General features: G+C 34.7%; 1 long non-coding RNA gene across 6 annotated transcripts in view; it reads right to left on the bottom strand.

Moving 5' to 3' along the window:
• The window catches only part of LOC138701464 (uncharacterized), a 1,004,334-nt gene that overhangs the window by 242,942 nt on the left and 734,773 nt on the right, over positions 1-26,619 (bottom strand). Inside the window, exon 1 of one of the 6 annotated variants that reach the window (XR_011332588.1) lies at positions 13,858-14,257. The exons of 4 other annotated variants lie outside the window; for them this stretch is intronic. This is a non-coding gene — a long non-coding RNA (uncharacterized lncRNA). Of the gene's footprint in view, positions 1-13,857; positions 14,258-26,619 lie in introns of those variants that run through there. One more of the 6 variants, XR_011332593.1, reaches the window with a different exon arrangement.

The following is a 26,619-nucleotide window of genomic DNA, read 5'->3' as shown; positions in this document are numbered from 1 at the left end:
TTTAGTTAACTTAATATTGACCATATAACAAAGAGTCCCCATATTTGCGAGTATTCATAATTTTCATATAACCATTTATCGACGTAAATCATAATAACCATTTCACCATTTGATATAAGATATGTGATGGAAATATGGCCAATGCAGATCCTAATATGGCTGTTCTGTAGCTAATTGATATGAAAACAAAAAGTTAGTGCCAGTATGTAGAAATATGTGTTAGGAAGTGTACATAATCAGCGAGATTAGTGGATAATAGCAAAACTGCTTCCACGGGCCCTGTTTATATGATTTGTGGCAACGGATTAAGACGGTGTTATAATATTGATATTGATAAGTTTATCTTATATTTCCTTTCAAGCAATTGGTAATTATAGTTTCTACATAGCATTTTATAACTCGTTCAATGCTCGTTACAGACATCCAATGCTTATTTAAAATGCATTCATATTGAACTGAAAAATAGCTGATTTTTCGAGAGGTTCTGAATGCAGGTAATATGGCCACATGAATATGCGATTTGTGGTGTAGCCTATATGCATGATGTATGTGTTGGACTCACAAAAGACTTATTTATTTGTCACACATATACCCATTGATTTTTTTTTTATTTCCGTGCCTTTAACTTTGCCATTATTATTATTGTGTTTCTTTTTTCAAATTGCAATGTTTATAGACCTAGTCACAAATTATTTGTGGGAATATTTTTTGAAGCCAAGAACCATTATTTTCAATCCAAACTTCATTAATCACCAATAATTTCTTTCCGAAATAACGAATTTTCTTTTTTTCTGGCCATATTACCTTCATATGGGCATATTACCTACTCAATGTAAGATTTTTCAAAATGGTAAAAACAAAGCACTCTGATTTAAAGAAAAGTCTTGGATTATTTTTCTATGCACGAGAATCGAAGTTCATGCAAATACACGAACTTTTTATTTAGGGAATAGCCTACCACAGTCATAAAAAAATTAATTCTATTAAGGTGACCATATTACCTTCAGGTACCTTAGATCAGTCATATGCAGCTAAATGTTACATATAAACCAATCATGACCCATAACAACGATAATTATTATGAATCATACTAGGCCTATATTATCGATCGACACTTATTTCATGTTGCTTATTAAACAGGTATAATAAACATGTGTAAAGTATAAATTAATTAATTTGACAGGCTAAACCTCAGAACACCGAAATGAAAAGAATGTATTAATTATATATTACGTTATTTACTAAAATCTCCTATACCACTTTTAATTTATATTTGGTAAGTTTGTTGACAGCCATAAGATCACAGTTGCAGTGACCAAAAGCTATGAGGTTAAGACGTATATTTGAAATAGGTCTATTATCTTATTTTATTGGTTTTATTAGTTCTATTATTTTCTTCCATTCGTGAAATGTATGTTTAGTGAGCAGTTCGAAGACTGATTGGAACCTCATCAGTGACATCAATAAGGCATCACTCATGAGGCAACTAAGCAAGAAGATATGGGGTAGGAAGGCTAGTTTATTTCCTCCTCTATTGCTTATATCGCTGATTAGTAACACAGTTCACTAATCAGACTTGAAATGTATGCGACAATTTTTCTTCCTCTGACACATATCGTCAAGTGATATGTACTGCCTGATAACAGATGCATCAGCCAGAACTTGAATCAGTGGATATTCGTGAAATAGTTCTAATAAATACAACTCGTAATTTTGGACTTATCTAGATAAATCCGTTAGTCTCTAAAGTGGCTCGCTGATTTACCGATAAGCTTATAACCAGTCGTGGCATTACATATGATCAAGACCCACAGGTATCCGTAAGGGATATTCTAAAAGAATTTGATATGTCCAAAACTCACTACGCCGAATTTTGAGATAATAAATTGGATCCATTCAAGTTGGATTTAGTACAGAGTCTTTGAGGTAAATATTATGAGAGACGTATGAATTTTGCTTCCGAAGTAATTTAATAGTTAATATAAATGATGATCCCAGTTTCCTATCAATAGTTTAATGGAGAGAGAAAGAAGGATATCGTAAAAAATGGAGTAGTGAATCGCCTTATTTCACTCTACTGAGCTGCAGAAAATCACCATTGAGGGTGAGAAAATAAATCTATCTTTAACAAGTACAGGACACTAATGTAGGCTTATTGTGTGGATTTGTAGATGAACGCTTGTTAGGACCAGAGTTATATGAAGTAAATTAAATGGCCGCCATATATGTAGGGTCTAACTATAGTTTCTTCAGAATTCTTGTCAGAACTACCTCTTCAAGAAACACTTCAAATGTTCTTTCAGCACAATGGTGCGCCAGCATACAGTGTATCAATTATTTTGTAACTATCTGGAGAAGGAATTTCCGCAAAGGTGAATTGGAACTAACTAACAAATAAGTTATCTACCACTCTGTCGGGTTACAACATCATTAGATTTCCTTTTATGGAGACACTTAAAATCAGAGGTCTACGATACACGGCCAGAAAATGTAGAGAATCTACGAAACAGGATTATGGAAGCATCGAGATATTCCTTTCCAGTAGCCTAATGCGCAATGTCATAAGAGTGTACACGAAAAAGAATTTGAAAGGCGTGTTGTAGAAGGGACAAAGTAATTCGAATATTTGTATAGAAATGTACTTTTTGAAAGACACTTTTCCATGAAATAATTAAAATATAGATTACACATGATCTTTAAATTGTTTTTGTTTCGTTAATGATCTGAATACTAGTTAATGTTCTTCATGGTTATATTATTTGACTAAGGGTGAGGAGTGCAAGAAATGTATACAATATAAACTAGGATATCCCATTTGAAAATAACTTTGTGTGACTATGATTTTCTTTAACACTCTAAGCTTATATAATTCCCAATTTTACTCAAAACGGTAGGCTTTCGTCAACCCTTTACCGTAAATACAGAACTATTTTAGATACATTAAAATGCGTTATTTCTGACATTGTCCCAAAGATTATGGGATACTCTGTATATTATACCAGTCAGAATGTTAATTTGATCTGTTTATCGTTGATATAGTGTAATAAGATAATTATAAACTTATGGAATGAGTCTAGGACATATAAATTATAATCATCTCGTTTATTTCGGACAGAGGACAGAATTCGCATGTTCGTATAAATGAAGCAAGTACTGTTTCAAGCGATGAGTCACATAAACAAAGTAGCAACATGTTAATACTTAGATCTAGGTACTTTTCACATTTCTTGTAAACGAAAACCGAAGTCTAGCCAACTATTTATCTCCATGTGTTTATTTATGAAAGAAGGAGGCAGTACAAAATGTCACCCAGTCTAGTGAATATGCCGCATACAGTGAAGATGGGCATGTTGCAATGATACAGCAAATGACCGTGGAGATTTCGAAGATCTCATTGGTGAATCCTGTGTACGCCTTTGTTTTATTGTATACCTATCCTCTTAATGGGTCTAAGTCAGAAAAAATCTGAGACCTTTTAGAGATGATAAATTTTCAAAATGATATTTAATTGCTGCATCTGAAGAACTTGGTCACAATAAGTCTCTGACATTGAATTTATTAATTTGCCTCTACCTATTGTGGTAAGTACGTTGCATCCAGTATCTTCCGAAAAAAGTTCGAAAATTTTTTTGTTACGGTAGCAATTATGGAGGAAAAAGAGAAGCGTATTACAAAATTACGAGATGGAAAATTAATCTGTGGTCCCGCGTTCTTGAGAGATATGGTCTAACAAATCTCTTCAAAGCTTTAAATCTCGGTTTGCAAGCCAAAATACAAATAATTAGGGCCTATTGAGTTTTTAAACAAAGCACAGGAATTTAAAATAGCCTATTAGATTCTTTCTTTGGGGTACCACACAATATTAAAAAGTACTCTTATTTCCACAGATCACATAATATGTAGCCTACAATAATCTATCATAGACTTTTAGAGTAGGATATAGCCTACTAAAATACTGCAGGTGCTTTGTTTGTTCGTTATTATTCAATTTTTATTTTAGAAATATTTATCACCATTTGGGAGCTGCCACAAAGGACGAAGGGTACTTTAAACTTATAAATATGATTACAAGTTCATTGAACCATTAATTTTGTTTTGAAACATGAAACTCCTTCAAATACAGAGCTGCAAATACATTTTTATTTTATTTTGTATTTAATGTACGTAAGGCCTACAAGTATCCTTTTATTTTCGTATGATGACATACTTATTGATTTACATATGCATAAGCTTGTATTTATTTATATAGAAAATACGCAGGTGTGTCTTTATTCCTGTATCACATTTTGTTGTGCTTAATTTCTTATTTCATTAATACTTTACTTTTCTCAATTATTTGGCACCCATTAAGATTTAGACAATTTCAAAAAATCACGCAACATATTGCGTAGCCACTGAGCTTTAGTTACCTGCTCTCTTAAGTCAGCAATCGCAGTCGCAATGATGACGTCATAGGGCAGCCAGTTAATGACAGGGTGCTATTCAAAGACATTTCGCTAGCCCGCGCTACGAGTGTGCTAAACTAGCCCCGTCTATCGACTGGTTACTTGTACGGGATTCATATCATATCATATCATATCATATCATATCATATCATATCATATCATATCATATCATATCATATCATATCATATCATATCATATCATATCATATCATATCATATCATATCATATCATATCATATCATATCATATTATCATATCGCTAACACTGGTTTATGAATATGAAAAACATTAGTTCGCTGATCATCCACCGGAAGCCAGCGTTAAGAATGTCTATGAATACGGCCCCGGAATATAGGCTACTTTCTTTTTCTTTCGTTACAGCAATAGAATTTTTTGTGTATTTTCCATTTTTCTGTGCATCACCAGTCTTGTAATATGGGGGAGGCACAGATATTCCAGAGCGGGATAACTTCAGTGCAAGAAAGAGGCAGACAATTGTTTTAAGTTTCAATAGATTGTAGAATTGACTAATAGCATAGTAAATAGCAGAAAAGTTTTCGAACAGCTTCATCACCGTCATCATTACCGGTACCAACTTAATCATTATCATCATCACAGTAGCCTACCAGAATCGGCGCTGCACTCGGGCGTGGGTTCGAACGCCGCTTAAACTGATTGCTTGATTGGGCTTTCTCCGAGATTTTCTCCAACTGTAAGTAAAACGTCAGGTAATCTATGGCAAATCCTGGGTATCATCTCGCCACATACCGTCGTTCTATCACTAATGAATTAATAACATCGCAGTTCATACAGCGTTGTTAAATAAGCAATTAAAGTCACAATCACAATCATTATCATCATCATGCTTCACTGTTATTAGACAGCTATTATTAACTCAAGGTCACAGCTAAGAACAATGCAGGAGAATCGCACTATAATGTACAAACACTCATTTCCAGAGGGAGAAATATCTTCACTCAATAAATTGCTGGAAATCGAACTAAAGTCTTCTGGACTTGTAGCTGGAAACGCTAGATCTTAAGCTACAGATGAGGACTGCTGTATTATTATTATTATTATTATTATTATTATTATTATTATTAGGTCCTACTATTATTATTAGTGGGAGAAGAAACGTTCTCGTGCAATTTTGGCCAGTGCACCTATCTTCGTGATGCACTTGGGGAGCTAAGATTGGTGGTGATATCTGATTAATTACTCAAGCCAGCTATAACGGCTGGGGTATCATCATGCTAACCACACGATACCCCCATTCTGGTTGAATGATCGTCCACTTCTGCTTCGACATATGGATGTAGGGCCAGAGTCTAGTCAGTCTGAGCCTGACGCACTTTATTTTTATTGTTTTAAGATAATTTTTTCTTTATTGGTTCCATATTTATACTTGGTAATGGATTTTCTTGTTATTTATTGGTAATTCGATTTTTTATTAATATAAGATATTATATATAGCCTATATATAAATTAATTATTTAAATAAATTAAACTATACCGCCAATTATAATAATAATAATAATAATAATAGTTATTATTATTATTATTATTATTATTATTATTATTATTATTATTATTATTATTATTATTTCATAAGCAATATCAGTCTTCGTATTTCTGCTAAGAGTTTAAGATTTCATAATGTTTTTGTAATAGAATTTCTAAAACTCTCTCTCCTGTCTGCAGATGTATAAAATAAAATGCATGGATCAATTGAATGTGTAGTATTAGGCCTACTCTTTGGATTTTTATGTCAGTTGTTATTAATTTATGTCTTTTGTTTACATATGCATTATAATATTATTGTTGTCATCTTTTATATCATTTGTATTATATTCATTTACATGATTCCATTTTTTCATTTTCAATTATATTTATATTCAATTGTCATTATTTTAATAATTATTCCATGTACTTTTATTGTAATTTAACTTATATCATTGTTAATGTTTTTGTTAAATTGTATTGTGCTGAACTGTAATTGGCCCATGGCTGTTGTGGAGCACATTAAATGTTAATAAATAAATAAAAAGAATAGTAAATAAATAAAATAAATAATTATTATTAACTAAATAATAATCACATAGGGCCTATATAGGTACGTACAATTCATTAATGTGTTCATATTGTCAATTTTGTTATTAGGCTGAAATTTTTTATTACTGTACTACAATTTTATTTACTTTTATTGTTGTTTAGTCAACTGTCCGAAGAAAGGCAACTAAGCCAGGAAATAATGGGGTAGGGTAGCTCCCATACCACGACTAGTTACATATTACACTAATCATACTTCAGATGTACACAAACAAATGTTCTTTCTATGACACATATCGTCAAGTGAGATGTACTACCTCAATCAGAGGTTTACTTTTATTATAATAATTGTTAATAACACAGAGATGTATAAAAGGTTCCAGTCTTTATTACGACAGACATTCCAAATCTCTTTGTTCGTTCTCCAGATGAATTAAAACTACCAACTTTTATGACATTAATATTGTGATGATTTTACATTACTAGTTTAGGATTTGTAAATTATTTTGAATGCGTAGTCTATTATGCTTTATTATTATTATTATTATTATTATTATTATTATTATTATTATTATTATTATTATTATTATTATCATCATCACCATCATCCTTGTGCCAGTCAATTAGGGTCTATTGGTTATTTTATCTAGGTTAACACGTTAATATTAATAATGAATAAATAGGGTAAGTACTAAAAACATTAGGCCTCACATTACTGTTATTTTTAATTAGAACATTTTACGACGATTTGTCAACTGCGATGGTTATCTAGCATCTGTGTGAATGAAGGTGATAGGCCTAATGCCAAAGAAATGAGACCAGATCCAAAGACGAAAGTTACTGTACCCAGCAATTGCTCTTAATGGGTTAAGGGGAAATCCGGAAAAAATTTCAACCAGATAACTTGTCCCAACCAGGATTAAACCTCGGCCCGCTCGTTTCAGAGTGAGAGATGCTAATAGTTACTCCAGCGGCGGACATCATCATCATCATCATCATCATCATCATCATTATTATTATTATTATTATTATTATTATTATTATTATTATTATTATTATTATTATTATTATTATTATTGGAAGATCAGAGAGGTTGCATTAAAGACTGTGTAGTATTTGAGTATTTGTGGGTTCGAATAGGTAAAGGAGGTAGACAAAATCTGATAATAGGAACAGAATTATTAAAGGCATAACAGTAACAGCAATGTTGAATGGTATTCTATGGGACAGACATATTATAACAAGGGAAAATAAATTGCAAATATAGCCTATAATTCAATAGTCGAAAGTACTGTTACATATGGTGCTGAAACATGGAAATCTAATAAAATTTAGTGTCAAAACTCATGACATTGGAAATGGACTTTTTAAGATCAGCGAGTCATTCGAAATTAGAAAAAAAATTAGAAATACAATTATACGAGATGAAATGAACATTCAACATTCCGTTTTTTGATTATGTGAGATATAAGCAGTTGACTTAGTATGGGTAACTTATGTGAGAAGAATGCCAGAAGAAAGTTACCTACAATGGTGCTGGAATGTTTGCCCACCTGGGAGAAGAAGGAAAGGGAGACCTGAAAATTCATGCTTACAAGAGATCAGAACAGAGATGAGAGACTTCAGACTGAACGACATGGACTAGATGGATAGAGAAGAGTGGAGAACAAGTATAAAACTTTAAGATTTTAGGCACAGAAAGATGTGTAAACATTAGGAATCTGTATATAAATACAATTATTATTATTATTATTATTATTATTATTATTATTATTATTATTATTATTATTATTATTATTGTATCTATTGTGCTGGACTATTATTGTCCAATCGCTGCTGACTAGCACATTAATAGGTACTATAAATGATAAATAGGCGTAAATATATAACGAAAAAGTTATCAATTTGTTTTACAAACAATCACTACTCTCTACTAAATGAGCTTATTCTGACTCTGAACCATCACTTGTCTTCCATGAGCTTTTAGGCCGGTGCAATGTCACTGACGAAGACAACGCAGAAAAATATGAGGCAGGGAAACTAGTTGAACTGGATGTAAGCCTACAGTAACCAGAAACGCTAAGATCTGAACCGCAGCGGAGGAACTTAATTTGCTGTTACGATTGTTAATGAAAATGAAACTGAAATTAGCTTATTGCAGTGATGGAATGACGAAGGATTATCATTTGGTGCTGCGCCTTAGCTGCTTCGTGCGCTGGTTTATTGATGCGAGGATAGGCCTAATTCGTTCAGTGAAAGGATTTGTCTTGAAAGGCAGTAGGACGAATGCCTGTTCTTGTTTTGTGTGGATAAGATCTGAAGCTGCAATGAGTTCCTAAAAATATGTCCTCTTTAACGTACAAGTTATAGGTGTACATAGAGCAACTATGAACAAACAACTCAGTTTCGGGGTTTATTAGGCTTAATGTAACATAAATTTGTAGATTTTATTGTACTAAGCTTGCGTGGCGTTTTCTGTTATAAGTTAAATGTAGCGAATACTAGTTCGATTATCTGCAGAAAAATAGTAATAAATTTCCACTGCATAGTGGTAGCATATTGAGATACAAATTCAGTCTATCTGTCCGAGTGGTTATTTCGCATCCCTGTTTCCCCCACCCGTTTCTGCTGGCCCATCTTCAAAGCTTTAAAGGCTAGTGGTTGGACTGTCTTAGCTATTTCCTGTAAACATTAGCCTACTGTTCGGAATAGAGTTTTACGTAAAATTATACAACTGTTTAAAATAATTTCAAGAAAATGTCCAGTTAAGTAAGTGTCACGTGACTTCCCGTTTCGATGACTCTGCGATATAACCATTCGGACGGACAGTTGATTCGTTTCTCAGCAGGGAAGTAAAAATTTATTTCCCTTCAGTACGGAGAGGGTATGTGTTCATGCTATATAGACTATATATCTCCTGTGTTGTCTTTAAGCAACGGCCTTATCTTGCAGCTGCGGTACTAGTAGCCTAATATAATCAAAAGCTGCTTATACTTAGTCAATGAATAACCTGTCTTATGTGGATTAAGAATCTGAAAGAAAAATGTTTTTAGTTTGTAAACAGGTAGGCCCTATAATAGTAATAACCTAATAATAATAGGTAATAATAATAATAATAATAATAATAATAATAATAATAATAATAATAATAATAATAATAATATTAATAATAAGAATAATAATAAGAATAAGCCTAATAATAGTAATAGCCTAATAATAATAGTGTAATAATAAAAATAATAATAATAATAACAATAGGCCTAATAATAATAAAAAAGCAGAAAAGAACTGTATATTTACGTCGTAAATATCTTTAAACGGAGACCTTGAGCATGTAAAACATGTGGCAAAAATCTTGTTACTTAATAAATTTCTAGTGTTAAATAACAATCTAGGAAAATAGGCCTATATTTAGAAAGAAAACACTTTAGGCTTATAGCTTATAATAAATAGATAAATAAATAAATAAATAAAATAAATAGGCCTAAATAAATAACTTAAATAAATAAACAATGTCGATATTAAGATATATGGATCTTAGTCGTGGACCAAGACAAAGGCAAAAAATAAAACTGAGGAATGCTGGGTTTGCAGTGAAGGACGTGTTATTGGGCAGAAAACTGAATGATAAATAAATCAATAACTTATTCACACCTTAGGCCAAACAAGATTTACTTAAGTCGCAAACTTTTTCGGTCTACATTAATCAGATGGGCTACATGGCATAGGCCTATTTACCAAACAAAAACCAGGAATAGGCCTATACCTAAAAGTAAACCGAGCACAATACATTCAAGAAAAAAGTAGGCTATTGATACTTTTAAAGTTACGCAATAAATAGAATAGTCTATTAGTAACAATAAAAATAATAATAATGCCGAATTAATTATACGCATTGTTTTTAGAAATGGCCTTGACCATGCTGACAAGCTACGCTGCCCAATTGACCAAAAATGTATATATATTTATCAGAATTCAAATCTTATACTAGAGTCACGATAAAACGGGACGCAGAGCTCAAACTTTGAAATTTTATTAGATAATTGACAATGATAAAGTTGGTGATAATAAGAATGAGAAAGATGAGAAAAGTCTGTTCCATTTACCAACAATTTACGTTTAATAATCGGAACCGTTACGTTATAAATCTTGTGAGATTAGACTTATGATTTTATAAGTTACTAAACATTCAAAATTAATAGGGCTATGACTTCTTGGCTGTAACCTGCACTGCGTAAACCAACCGCTTACGACAAAAACATGAAACATGAAAAATGAATAACTGCAGAATGTGAGTCAAATTAACCTTTTTTTGCCTCCCAAGAATCAAATACAAATAGGCATACTTCTACATTTTCAGTAAGACAAACCAAGTTGTAACAAAGGACCGATATTTAGTAATATTTAAATATGTAAATGTCGCGATATTCAGTGAATATAGCCTATAGGAATCAATTTTCATTGATATAAGCTAGCTAATTTAATAGTATAATCGGTCTACTACATTTTATCACATGAAGAAATGGGCTTAAAGTCTCGTGCAAGACAATACATAAATAGAAATAATTTAGCTTAGTAGATAAGTTATGTACTGCACCTAACTGTTTCTCAGGAGAAGGAATGAGGATTTCTTCTTCCAACAAATCCTATAGGCCTAAATATTTATGTAGGCCTAAGCCTAAAAGAAGTAGTTAACAGAAAGATTTTCTTCATGAAGGCGTAGCTATATCGATTTAACTTAATTTGACATTTTCATTTCACCATTGCTCATTGTCATCCTTCAAAGGGCCTAATTATCTCTGTAGTTTTAAAATAGCTGTAAATAAAAAAAAATAATTCTATTAATAAAACAAGCTGAAGAAAGATTTATGTAGGCCTAGACCTGTGTTGCATTAGTTTTGCATTATCATGACACAGTGCCTACATCATCAGAATTTAGAGTTACAACACAATAATGACTGAATTGACAGTGTGGTTCACAATGACTTTATCGTCTATAACGAAGACTAGAAAATCGAAGGCTTTATGTGAAACTAACGTAACTACAATCGATGTTTTATTCACAACAAAATTCTTAACAGGCAATACGCTTATGTCACATGTTTTGTAGTTAAAATTGTTTTATATACAAGACTGTTCGGAACTGAGTTATGATTTTTTGTGACAAGTAGAAGAACGAATTATTATCGATTGGTAAAAAAACCTGAAAAGGTCAATTTTTGTAGTTACGTTAGTTTCACACCAATACCTAGAAATGTATGTCGATATTAGCGTATTTAATTATTTATAATTCTTGGAAATTCACCACAATGTGCACAACGGTTACGTCGCTTGAAACCATGTGGTATAAGCCTAGTAGGCACTGTCGTTACTTTATAGAACTTTAACTGTGCAGGCCTAGGCCTACTCTGCATTGTTTTATTTTTCAGAGTTCTCCTATAGTCAAGCATTCTTTGGAATTGATTTTGTTTAATAATGAAACGGTTTGACTATCATGACTTGGAAAATTCGCGGTGGTCTTGCGGTACCATGCTGGCTGTTAAATCAGAGGTTCGAGGGTTCAAGCCAGGTCGAGGACAATGGTTTTTAAAGGACAATAAAGTGCTTTGCATAACTTCTTCCGGAAGGCTTGTGTCGCAGATTTACGAATCCTGTTCCTCAAAGATGACTTCAGGAAAAATTTTTCGGCCACTTATCGGCATTATATTACGTCTGCAGTTAAAAGCGTTGTTACAAAAAAAACAGCCTACTACCCGTGGATGGGTCGGCGCTACAGCAAGACAACACAGGACATTACGTTAGCGACATAATGAACAGTCATGATCTTAATGGAAAGTTCAACACACGACCGTTCTTTCATGAGGCGCTTCAGCCGTTGCGTGTAGCACGGCACGTTTTACACTTCTGTGTTTTGTTTTCAATGTGGATTATTACTGAAATTTGTAAACCTATCATGCTCTTCTTTCATTTATAAATATAGGCTAAACAATGCTGAATGTTACTGAAATTTTTATTAAATTCTCTGTCATGCATGTATTATCTAACATCACAAATTGAATGAAGAGGAAATAGGCCTAATGAGAGTAATAATAAAGTGAAAATCGAATGCTTACTTGAGCAGAGAATAACAACGTTTTGTACGATTAAGTTATCTTTCGTAGTAATTGAAACAAATGTTATAGAGTTAACTATGATTATTTCAACAGAGTATGCTATGTGTCTACGTCTTCCTTTTACCCAGCTACACACCACTAGACTACTATACTTAAGTTAAGTAAATATTGAGTTATCATTATTTTAGCATGCCATCAGTTTGCATTACGCCTTTAACCACAAGACAGTCTTTTGCTACAGAAAGCCTTAAGCCTCTAGCCTTTGTTTGGTTACCGTATGAGCCTATCCATTATATATATAGAAGCAACTCCTTGGCGTGGGAGAGTGAGACCGAACGTAGAGGCTCTGAAACCGTTATCGATCCAAGAAAACCCACCTTGTAGTCGCCTCGCCCTCCACCACCACCGCCACCACCACCACGGTGACGCCATCTTGATTCCGGGGGAACCCACACTAATTAAGGAGCTCGTCTCTGCAACCACCCCTACCACCACCTTCTCCTTCTCCTTCTCCTCAACATTGTTAGTTGCGGCATTCGATTCAGAAATGGTGATTACGACATAGTTGAAAATCGGAAAACTAACACACTCCCACACACATACACACGCGTTAAAACGTCTTCAAAAATATCTGTTCATCTTGCAGATCACAGTAGGCCTATCGTTTCTGTAGAAAATATTTGTGAGGTTCTTATATGGATTTTTTACAAACTGAACTAACTTGCATGACAGCTGAGGCACTAACATAAATATCACATTTTTCTCATGCAAGTGTCGGGAGTCTGCGCAGCATCTGAGAAGAAGAAGAAGAAGGGAGCCGTCGTACAAAGAAACAGAAAACACAAGATGTAGTCTTTATGCTACACGAGATTGTATGTAGTGAACACAATACAGCCCTAAGGGATTGTAATTTGTAAATATATTCACTAGAAAACCTGTCCTTTTTCTTACGTTAGAATATTTATAAGTCATATCTGGACCTTGAAAACGTTGGGCCAAGTTTTGATCTCTTTTTCCCACACATATACGTACAAGAAGAGTGAGATATTTTCTTGTCCATGCAGAAAAGGGGTGGCTTCAGTATTAAGGGGGATGCTGCAAGCAAGCTGGGCAGCAGGAGCAGCAGTAGCAGCAACACACAATGCTGTGCAGCTTCTAGCTGGCTGCAGAGCATCTACAGTATTAGGAACATCGTGCAATACACAATACAGCTACAAGACAACGCTTTGAGAAATGACTGCATGGCTTACCTTGCTTCTTTTTCCTTGCGTGTGAAAACTCGAAGCTCTGCGGTGAGATGAAGAGGAGGAGACGCTACGGTAAATTTAGTGTCTCTTAAGAAACGGAGTATGCTTCAAGAGAAAAAAAAAGAAGAAAGAAACAGAAACTCATTCCCTAGTGACCGGCGTCTTCGACGAGGATCGACGGACCTTTTTACATTTTTCAACTCGGAAAAGCTTCAACACTCTTTTCCCCTCATTACCCCCACCTTCGCACTATGACGTCAAATAAAAAAGTGGGGAAAAATGGAAACGGCTTACGTGAAAGTACCGCCAAAAAGCTATAGAGACGAACTGGGTATGATGTCACATAAAAACGCAACCAATACGCTCAATGGCCCTACGTGTTATTCTTTTTAGCTATCTAACATTTTCGAGATTTTTACTGCGTCAGAAGGGGTGGAAGCAGCATTTTTAGGGAAAACATGAGGTGCGCAAGTAACGAACTGCCTTCCCCTTCCTTCCCCTCTCTTGCCTGCCGACACGCCCACGATCGATTACTAACCAATCGTAGCGGCGGGGGTGGAGCTAAAATGAGGAATTGATAATCACCTTCAACCCTTTAAAAGACAATCTGAAAAAGAAAAGAAACTGAAGACTGTCTTAGGAAATATTAGCGAAAGGAAGGATGGATTGTGGTAGCTACCCTCTCTGCCGATATATTACTGCTAACGAAAGACTAATACAAGAACCGGCTGGACTAGTTCGGGTTCGCACCCTCTTCACCTAGCAACTTTTCTTAACTCGTTCTCGGAGACACCAAGTGGAACTGCAGGCTTCGTCGTGGGATCGGCAGTACCTGTCGTCAGCCTTAACAAATAGTCCAGGGTTCGACTCCTGGCACATTTTGCGACGTTTGTAGTACAAAATTCTGCTCTAAGCAGATTTTCTCTAACAACTGCCGTAACACAGACGACAGCTTCTCAACAATGGACACAAAGGTTAAATCACAACAGCTGTAAGATTTGTACTGACAAAGCAATTTTTGCTGAGATTTATCCCGATAATTTTGGTTCCTTCTGCCATACCTCAGTCATTGGATGGATTCTTAGCGAAAGAACATGCTGCTAGAATTTTTACATTTAGGATAGCTATATGTAAGAGTTACGTACACTGGGTCAAGTATATTGGGATCAGGCTTTCTATGTAGGCTAAGACAGTGGGTCAAGTGTGTTTGAAACAGGCTTTCGTTCGGTATTTGGGTTTTCTGTCATTTTGTTTCATATTTCGCTCCATTATTGTGACCTGTCGACAGACTCTTAATGGATGAGTCCTGTGTTTCGAATCATAGCAGATTCTATGGACTGTAGAGGATAAGCGACTTAGGGTATAAGTAGGCCTACTGTTGTCTGTTTTGTAGCTAGGCCTATATTAGTAGACAGTTTCCTAGCGAGTCCACCAAAATTTGATTCCCGGTACATTCTGTCAAACTGATGACTTTCGAATAGGCCTAAGTTAGATATTCTCTTTGTTAAGCTACGTTGGTTTCCTTTGCCGTTATCCAGTCAGCCGAAAAAAATCTGTAAAATAACGTAGTTTCGTTACATTAGGACTATGGCGCACAGTCAGCCGAACAACTAAGAATTGGACCAGAGTACAAATGCCAGTAGATAGGGTCTAGGTATTCTAGGAGTAGCCTACTGCACCATTCTAATAGAACTAATTTCCCGCTCTCTCAAGCCCGGCCAAAGAGTTAAAGTCGTTCCTCCGCTTATGAGAGCTCTTTCCACAACGTAATTGAGGATAGAACAAAGGCTAATAAACAATATTTCTCTACAAGAACAAGATAACTGAGAATGGCTGCTACTCAGGTTCGGGAGCAACCACTCAACTCCATCCGCATGTAGGCCCTGCAGTTTATTGTGTACTGTGATAATATAGCGAACGACTAGTTTCTTTTATGAAGGGAAGTCCCTAAAGAAGGCTTTAGAAAAAATTCGTAGACTAATTCTCGTCCCAATTGAATTTAGATCAATACTAACCTCTGTAATTCAAAGAGTCGATATATAAAATTGGTATAGTACCACTACTACTACTACCACTACTAGGCCTACTGCTACTATACTACTTCTACTACTGCTACTAATAGATCTACTACTACGAATACAACTGCTAGCCTAATATACCTCTACAACTAGCCTAGGCTACTACTTCTACTAGGCCTACTGCTAACTACTATTAGGATCTACTATTACGACTACTAGTGCTACTATAGGCCTACTACTACAACTAGCCTACTACTTCTACTACGCCTACTACTACTACTATTACGACAAATACTACTATTACTACTACTACAACCACTACTATTACTGCTAATAGTCCTATTACTACCACTGCTAGCCTACTACTGCAGACCCTACCATTACGACTAGGTATTTCTACTACCTATACTATTACTACTACTATACTACTACGATTACTATTTCTATTATTGCTGCTGCTACTACTATAATACTGCGACTACTAAGTTACTTACACCAGTATTACTGATTACTATTACTATGCTATGCCTACTAGAAAGAGTGAGTGAAGAAAGAAAATGCTGGAACTGATCAGGAAGGGAGAAATGAATTGGCTGGGTCACTGTCTAAGATGAAACTGACTGTGAAGAATGCACTGGAAGGAATGGTGAACTGGAAAAGTTCGAGGCTGAGGAAGATATCAGATGATAGACAACATTAAGATAAATGGATCCTATACAGACCCTAACATGAGGGAAAGCCACAAAACAAGAAAGATTGGAGAATGCTGAGGTTGGAGGAAAAGATCTAGGCCTACTCATGGGGCGAAACTATAAATGAATGAATAAATTACTACTACTTCTACTACTACTACTACTACTACTACTGCTACTACTCCTACTATTAATTACTAAACAAGAGGCCTACAGTACTAATACGTATAAGCCTACTTGGCCTACTGCTAATACAAACTTAGGCCTACTACATTTAGTAATCACCACTACTATGCTAATACTAGCCCTACTACTATTGCTACTACTGCAAATCATGCTACTACTAATAGTACTATTACTACTGCTACCGCAAACACTACTATCACTATTAGTTACTATTACTATGCTACTAAGACTATTACTTCTACTACTACCACCACTGTTACTAGGTATAGGCTACTATTACAATATTATAACGATTAAGTCTAGTACTTCTACTCCTGCTACTACCACTACTACTAACTTAGGTCAACTAATTACTACTACTATGCTACTACTTCTACTACTGCTACTACCACTAGACCTACTACTAGGTTTACTAATTACTACTATGCTACTATGCTAAGCCTACTACTTCTACTACTGCTACTACCACTAGACATACTACTAGGTTTACTAATTACTACTATGCTACTATGACTACGCCTACTAATTCTACTACTCCTACTACCACTACTACTAGACCTGCTAATTACTTCTATTAATTTATGCTACTACGACTAGGCATACTACTTCCACTACTGCAATTACCACTACTAGTAGCTTCACTAATTACTACTGTTATGCTATTACTACAAAGCCTACTATTAATACTACTGCTACTACCACTAGACTACTATTAGGTCTACTAATTACTATTACTATGCTACTACGACTGAGTTTACTACTTCTACTACTACTGCTACTACCACTACTACTGGTCTACTAATTACTACTAATAAGACTACCACTTCTATTACTACTAGTAGCACTAATAGGCCTACTAGGTCTAATAATTACTACTACTATGCTACTATGACTGAGAGTACTACTTCTATTTCTACTACTAACACTATTACAAGCTCTACTGATTACTACTACTATGCTGCTACGACTAAGCCTACTACTTCTATTGCTGCTACTATCAATGGGCCTACTGCTAGTTATACTAATTAAGCCTACTACTATGCTACTACGATTGAGTCTACTAATTCTACTACTACTACTACTACTATTATTACTAGGTCTACTAATTATTACTATTCTACTACGACTGAACCTACAACTTCTAGTACTACTATTACCACTAATAGGCTACTATGTCTACTAATTCCTACTACGATGCTATTACGAGTAAGCCTTCTTTTTCTACTACTGTTACTAGTTCCACTACTACTGAGTCTGCTAATTAATTCTACTATGCTATTACGACTAGGTCCAAGCCTACCATTTCTACTATTGCCACTACCACTAATACTAGGTCTACTAATTCCTACTACTATGCTACTACAATTGAGCCTGCCACTTCTGTTACTACTACTACTAGTACTAGTACTAATTATTACTACTAATAGTAGGTCTACTAATTACTACTGTTATGCTACTACGATTGAGTTTACTACTTCTGATACTACTACTATTACTATGTTTACTAATGACTACTACTATGCTACTTCGACTAAGCCTACTACTTCTACTACTGCAGCTAACACGATTGAGCCTACTACTTATACTACTACTATTAGCACTAATACTCGGTCTACTAATGACTACTACTATGCTACTACGATTGAGTCTACTGCTTCTGCTACTACTAATACAACTACTACTACCACTAATTCTAGGTCAACTAATTACTACTATGCTACTACGACTAAGCCTACTGCTTCCAGTACTGATACTACCACTGCTACTAAGTCTAGTCCTTTACACTCGACAAAATACAGACAATTACTCATTAGTAGCCAATATATATGAGCATGAAATTAGAAATAGTGAACAAATTAATATTCCATATTGTAGATTACATAAAACTAGTACAAATTTTTCTGTCATGAGGATGAAATTATATAATAAGCTTCCCAGTCAATATTATAAGTTACCAACCAATAGTTTCAAAACTAGATATTATAATTGGCTTTTAATTAATTCTTTTTACTCCGTAGATGAGTTTCTTAATATAAATTCATATCAAATTGCTTTAATAAATAAAGTTGTTTACATTTAGTTACAAATATTACATTAAGAGTGAAGTGTTTTCATTAATTTTTAGAGTTTTAAAATATTTCGTCTTTTCATTTTAATTAAACTTTACTGTTTTCAATTATATGTGTACTGTAAAATGTATCTTTTTTCCCTTCTGTATTGTGATGAAGCCTATCACTGTATGTTTAATGGCTTAATAAATTGAATTGAATTCAATTGTACTAATTACTACTACTATGTTATTACGACTAGGCCTAAGCCTAATAATTTAATAATAATTTATTTATTTAATCTGGCAGAGCTAAGGCCGGTAGGCCTTCTCTTCCGCCCAGCCAGACTCTAATTCTAATTAAATACATTTGTTTACATAGTTATTACATTAATATCTAGATCATAAAACAACATGAAAGTAAATAATGAAAATTGGATAACTAATGTTAGTGTGACAATAATAAACACTGGTAAGAAATAGTTATAATAATGATAATAATAATAATAATAATAATAATAATAATAATAATAATAATAATAATATTAGTAGGGTAATAATAATAATAATAATAATAGTAATAATAATAATAATAATAATAATAATAATAATAATAATAATAAATTATCTGTGATATAAACATTGAGAAACCTGAAACAGCTATTATTGTTGACAATAATTGTTAGAAAAATATCTCGTTAGCCTATTCTTAAATTGATTTGATGTCTGACAGTCCCTGACATTACTCGGTAGGGAATTCCAAAGTCGAGGAACAGCCACAGTGAAAGAAGATGAATATGAGGATGTTCGGTGGGAGAGAATGGATAATATTGAGGAGTGTTGTGATCGTGTGTCTAGGTTATGATGGGTGGATAAATTTTGAAAACGAGACGCAAGATAGACAGGAGTGGAGAAATGCAGTATGTGAAAGAGAAGGGAAAGACAGTGGATTTTCCTACGATCTTCTAGACGGAGCCAGGACAACATTTCGAGGGATGGTGTTACGTGATCAGCCCGGCGAATATTGCAGACGAAACGGACGCACATATTATGAACACGTTGTAGTCTCTGCGCCGAAGTAACGCTTAGGTCAGTAAGCAGAATATTACAGTAATCGAAGTGGGGTATCACGAGTGTTTGCACTAGCATTTTTTTCATGGGAAAGGATAGAAAATTCTTCAATCGTCTAAACGAGTGGATTAATGAGAATACCTTTTTGCAGGTTTCTGCAACTTGAATGTTCCAATTTAAACTTTTATCCATATAAATACCTAGATTCTTTACTGATTCACTGAACGGAATTTCGGTGCCGTGTATTTTAATCGGGGACAAATTTGGTATGGTAATAGTGCTTAACAAACGTGAATGGCCCACAATGATTGACTGTGATTTTTCTGGATTTAGTTTAAGTCGGAATTTCCGTGTCCATGTCCAGATTGAGTCCAGATCGTCATTAATTTTAGTTATTGCATCATTTATTTCGTCAGTGTGGAATTTTATGTATATTTGAAGGTCGTCTGCATAGAGATGGTGTCGGCAGTATTTTAGAGATTCTGATATGTCGTTGATATAAATTGTAAATAGTAAAGGTCCAAGAAGTGATCCCTGTGGGATCCCTGATCTCACGGCTTGCCAAGGGGAAGAACGATTTCCAGCTATCACACTTTGTTGGCGGCCATTAAGGTAAAAGTCAAACCACAGGACAACGTGCTCTTCTAGGTGTAGTCTTCTGAGTTTACATGAGCCTACTACTTTTACTATTCCTACTGCCACTAATAATAAGTATACTGATTACTACTACTATGCCACTGCCATTGAGCCTATTACTTTTACTTCTACTACTACTACTACTACAACTACTACTAGACCTACTATTACCACTAATACTAGGTCTACTAATTGCTACTACTATGCTACTACGATTCAATCTATTTCTACTACTACTACTACTACTTTTATATTACGATAAAGTCTACTGCTTCCATTACTGCTACTACCACCACTACAGGGTCTACTAATTACTATTATTAGTACGACTAGACCTACAGTAAGCCTACTACTTGTAGCCTACTACTGCTGCTACCACTAATAATATGTCTACTAATTACTACTACTATACTGCTAAAATTGAGCCTACTACTTCTACTACAGCTACCACTATTATAATAGGTGTACTAATTACTATTATTATCTAAACATATTACTTGTAGCCTACTACTACTACTACCACTAATACTATGTCTACTAATTACTAGGGCCTACTACTATGCTAATACGATTGAGCCTACTATTTCTACTACTACTGCTACTACTACTACCATTAATGCTAGGTCTACTAATTACTACTACGACTGAGTCTACTACTTCTATTATTACTACTTCTACTATTACTACTTCTACCACTATTACTACTTCAATTTATTACTATTACTATGCTACTTAGACTAAGTCTACTACTTCTACTACTGCTGGTACCACTACTACTTACAAGGGAAGTACCCCAGCTCGAACGGCTAAAACCGAGTGTAAATGCGTTTAAAATAGAGACCTGTGCTTGTTCTACCACCTTTCAAGGTTATTTATCTGTAAAACTCCGCAGTCGTGTACAATCAATGATTGAAGAATAAGGAATCTAATGGCTACAGAAGCACAAATCGCTGAAGAAACAACACCGTGTAACAGACAGTTATGACAAGGAGATCCACAAAGTACATAAATGAGGTATGATGTGACAAGAAGCTACACGACATTTGCTTCAAATAATATAGCGAGTATAGGGTATTTAAAAAGTCAGTTCAAGCATTAAACCGCTATAAATATTATAATATGAGATAGGGGAAAAAAAAAATCACAATGTTGGACAACGGGATTTACAAAACATTGGGAAGATGTTCGCCGTTCTCTTGTTCAACGTACAACTTTCTTTCTGCGACACCATGTACAGCATTTTGGAGATAATGTCTTGGAATATTGGCAATTTCTTGCGAGATGGAGTCTTTCAGTTGCAGTAGGGGTGTTGGATGTGTCAGGAAAACTCGTTCTTTAAGGTAACCCCACAACCAAAAGTCGGCCGGATTGAAACCTGGAGATCGCGGAGGTCACATTATTGGAGTGAAAACAAGTATTCACTTTGACTTGCAGTTCCTTTATTTGCTGGAGAGGACGTTCCAGAACTGTCGGAACTCTCATACCCATGTGCTGTTTCTTCTCCGCCATCAGACTCACAATCACTATTCCTATCCAATATGTCGGTATCTACTTCTGATAATTCCCGGCAGTATTTTTGCATTATATCACGTAACATGCATGCAAACGGCTCATCCTCACTCCAATTACATACTCATTATCCGGTATGTAAGTTCGACGTACTTTTTCGCGCAGCAGGTAAACAATCTTCACAGGATTAATTGACTTCAGCCTACTCATGTCTGCCGTTAGTACGTGCACTTCACTATTGAACACCGCAATGGTCTCGCTCGTACTGTCTGTAGAGCTACGACGTAGTGAGGCTAGTACGCTAACTTTCAGATGGCGTTAGCGGCCGCACACGTAGTTTTACAGATGAATGGCATTGATAGCTATTCTAACAGGTACAACATTATATTTTAAACGCGTTTCCAGTCGGTTTTAGCCGTTCGAGCTGGGGTACTTCCCTTGTTAGTCTATAATGACTACTACTCTGCTACTACGGTTAAGTCCACTACTTCTACTACAACTACTACTACCACTACTACTATTAGATCTACTAATTACTACTAGGCCTACTAATATGCTATTACGATTAAGCCTATTACTTCTAGTAGGCTACTACTATTACTACTACTACCACTACTACTACATCAACTAATTAGTACTACAATGTCACACGATTAAGCCTACTTATTCTACTACTGCTACTAATACTAGATCTACTAATTACTACGACGATTAGCCTACTCCTACTGCTTCTACTATTGTTACTACCACTGCTACTAGACCTACTAATTATTGCTACTATATTACTACGATGAAGCCTACTATTTCTTGTACTTCTACGACCACTAGATTTACTAATTACTACTACTACTACTACTACTACTACTACTACTAATACTATGCTACAACGATTAATTCTACTACTTAAACTACTAAGTACTACTACTATTACTATGCTACTACGATTAATTCTACTACTTAAATTACTAAGTACTAACTTACTACTGCTACCACTACTTCGAGGTCTATTAATTAGTACTAGTATGCTACTATGATTACTACTTCTACTACTACCTATTGGTACTACTACTAGGTTTACTAATTACTTCTTCTATGCTACTACGACTTGTAGCCTACTTCCACTACTGTTACTACCACTACTACTAGGTATAAGCTTAGGCTACGATTACTATTACGACTAAGTTACTACTGCTACTTCTACCACTACTACTAGTAATAATTACTGTTATACTACTATGTTTACTATTATAAGCTTACTACTGCTACTACTACTACTCTATACTACTACCACTGCTACTACAACTACTTCTACCATTGCTAGATCTACTTGATATTACCACTACTATAAATTAATACTACAACTACTACTTGTACTAATGCTACTACTACCATTACTACTTATAACTATTACTACTACTACTACTACTACTACCAATGCTATCAGATATTACCACTTCTATACTACTACGACTACTAATTCTACTACAGTTACGGCTACTAATTAGGGCCTACTACTGCTATAGGTTTATTACTACTTCTACTACCACCACTACTACTACTACTGCTGCCTGCTGCTACTACAACTAAAGTATACTACTGGGAGTAGTATTACTGCTACCATTACTAGGAATGTAAATAGTCTAAAAGCTTACACGTCACAAATGTTGATTTCAACTTTTTGATCCTTACTGATGGTAGGCCGAATAACCAAGCATCTTCAAATCTGTCCGAATAGTATGTGTGTGTGTGTGTGTATGTGTCTTTTTAGAAGCATGAACTTTGTGTCTGCTGTCGATAATCATACCTTGGGCATATCAGAGTAAGGCTATTAGGGCCTACTCTTCTTATCTGGGTCTATTTCATTTTGTGGTTCATACTGAAAGCAGAATTGGTGAGGCAATACGATTGAAAAAAAACTGAGCAGGGCTAACACTAGAATAACTTAGTGTACCGGGAAATTTTTCCCCAAACATGTTCTTTTTAATTAACAAGTTCTATGTAACGTTGTCGGGATTTAATGTCAGATCTAATACGTGAGAAGTACAGCCCTAATACGTAATCATTGGATTGACGGTTCACATCGTACCACGTCTGTGGCTAAAGTGCTAGCGTGCTGGTCTTCTATCCGAGTGGCCTGGTTCCAACCCTGGATAGGTCATAGCGGAATTTATGGTGAACAGAGCAGAGTTTCCGGAGTGCTTTTTCTCTGGGTACTCCCGTTTCCCTTCATCATTCTACCAACACTCTCCACGTCCTCGTCATTTCATTTAACTTATCATCTGCAATAGTAAAATTGGCTAGGGTAAAGCCTTGGGAGAAGTACGAGTTTCCGATATTGATTTAGGAAAGGCTTGAGGCTCTGAGTTCCTGGGGCTTACCTATCGAACTACTCGTGTGCGAATGGGAAACTGGCTCTGTCGGGGGCTGATTCATGATGGCCCCACCTGTCAGCATCGGGATGAACGAATGAGACCCAGACCACTTGTCGGACAATCCATTGTATTTGTAGGGCTCACAATGGGTCAAAACGTGCCTAAGTGTGTGGACCCATCACGCACTGAGCCCTCGGTAAGCCAAGCCAAGCCAAGCCAAGCCAAGCCAAGCCAAGCCAAGCCAAGCCAAGCCAAGCCAAGCCAAGCCAACAGTTCACATCGTCCAAGCTACGGCCCGCGGGCCATATCTGGCTCGACATGGCTTTTTTTATGTGACTCGTCTTTGTGCTCGTAGAAATTGACAGTTTTATGTTAAAATATTACTAGCGATTTTAGAATTTTATTCATTGAAGACGACTGTTTCAGCGTACTCGTCAGTGAAGTCTGATATGGTTGCACGCCAGATTTGAAATAATTTTAAAATGAAATTATTAGTGAATATTGTGATGCAATTTATCATTCAGAATTAAGGTCACACATTGGCAAGGTAAATTTATTTGCTCTGAGAGAGGAAATCTGCAAATTCCTTGAAGATAAAAGTAGCCGTTTTAAAGTGACCCCATTCTGTTATCCTGCTTAGTATTTCGTGTTCATTTAACAAAATCACTTAACGATTTGAAAACTGTATTACAAGGCAAAGATAAACTAATCAATGACGCATACACACCATATAGTGCAGTTAAATCATTTCAGTTAAAGTTAAAGATAGTTGTTTAAGGGACAAAAGTCTGTGAAAAATTAGAGACAGTCAATGATCTACTAAACATATATCTTGAAACATCTTTCAGGCGTGATCGTTGTGAAAGTTAGTGAGGATATTGAAGAATGATTTATTAAAAGTTTTAGAGATTTTGTGAATTCGGATTATAACATTTCTTTGCTTTCATTTCTATTTGCCAACTAAGTTTGGCACTGCATTGTAACAACTGAAATTATTAGAACAGTTATAATTACAGTGTGATGTTGCAATGAAAGGAGTATTTGATCAAAAAATTCAGATCAAATTCTATAAATTAATACCAGATGAAAAGTATCCAGCTTTGAAGAGTCAAGTTCAATATATAATTTCCATATTTAATCGATATAAATATGTTAACAAATATTTTCAGGGCTAAAAATTGAAAAATCAGAATTCAGATTGAGATTAAGTGACGAACATCTGCAAGACGCCTTGCTCCTCAAAATGAACAGAAACCAGATGTCAACAATCAATATTACCCTATAAATGTCAGTTTTAACTTCTATTTATGCACTTTTCTACCAAAATTTGCAAAATATAATAGTATCAGAAATAAAATTAAATACGTGATAATAGCTTTGTGCTACGAACTTATTACTAAACATTATTGTATGTAAAAAATTTATTTGTATGTCGAGAAATTATCTTTATTATAAAATATGGCTCGCGACCGTTCATCTATGTAGTTTCTGGTCCCCCAAAAAATTGGGTGCTCCTGGTGCAAGCCGTAAACACAAATATTTTGACTACGGTTAAACATATCGTTTTGTATTCCTATTCATATTCCTAATAATAATAATAATAATAATAATAATAATAATAATAATAATAATAATAATAATAATAATAAATATTGTTATAATAATAATAATAATAATAATAATAATAATAATAATAATAATAATAATAATAATAATTATTATTATTATTATTATTATTATTATTATTATTATTATTATTATTAAATTATAAGTCTCCAGGTATCGATCAAATTCCAGCAGAATTAATACAAGAGGGTGGAAGAGCATTATCTAACGAAATTTATAAGCTTGTACTTGCTATCTGGGAAAAAGAAATTGTACCAGAACAATGGAAGGAGTCCATAATCGTACCTATCTTTAAGAAGGGGGACAAGACTAAGTGTAGTAACTTTCGACGAATATAACTTTTGTTGACGTCGTACAAAATTTTGTCCAATATTCTTTTGAGAAGACGAACTCCATATGTAAGCTTAGAAGAAATTATAGGGGATCATCAGTGTTGTTTTAGGGATAATAGATCAACTATTGATCAGATATTTTGTATTCGACAGATAATGGAGAAAAAATGGGAGTATAAGGGTACAGTACATCAGTTACTTATAGATTTCCAAAAGGCATATGACTCGGTTAGGAGAGAGAAGTTTTATATGATATTCTTATTGAATTTGGCAATA

This window comes from Periplaneta americana, chromosome 6 (assembly GCF_040183065.1).
Source record: "Periplaneta americana isolate PAMFEO1 chromosome 6, P.americana_PAMFEO1_priV1, whole genome shotgun sequence".
Lineage (NCBI taxonomy): Eukaryota > Metazoa > Arthropoda > Insecta > Blattodea > Blattidae > Periplaneta > Periplaneta americana.
The sequence above is the reverse complement of the archived record's forward strand: the minus strand, read 5'-3'. Positions and strand labels throughout refer to the sequence as shown.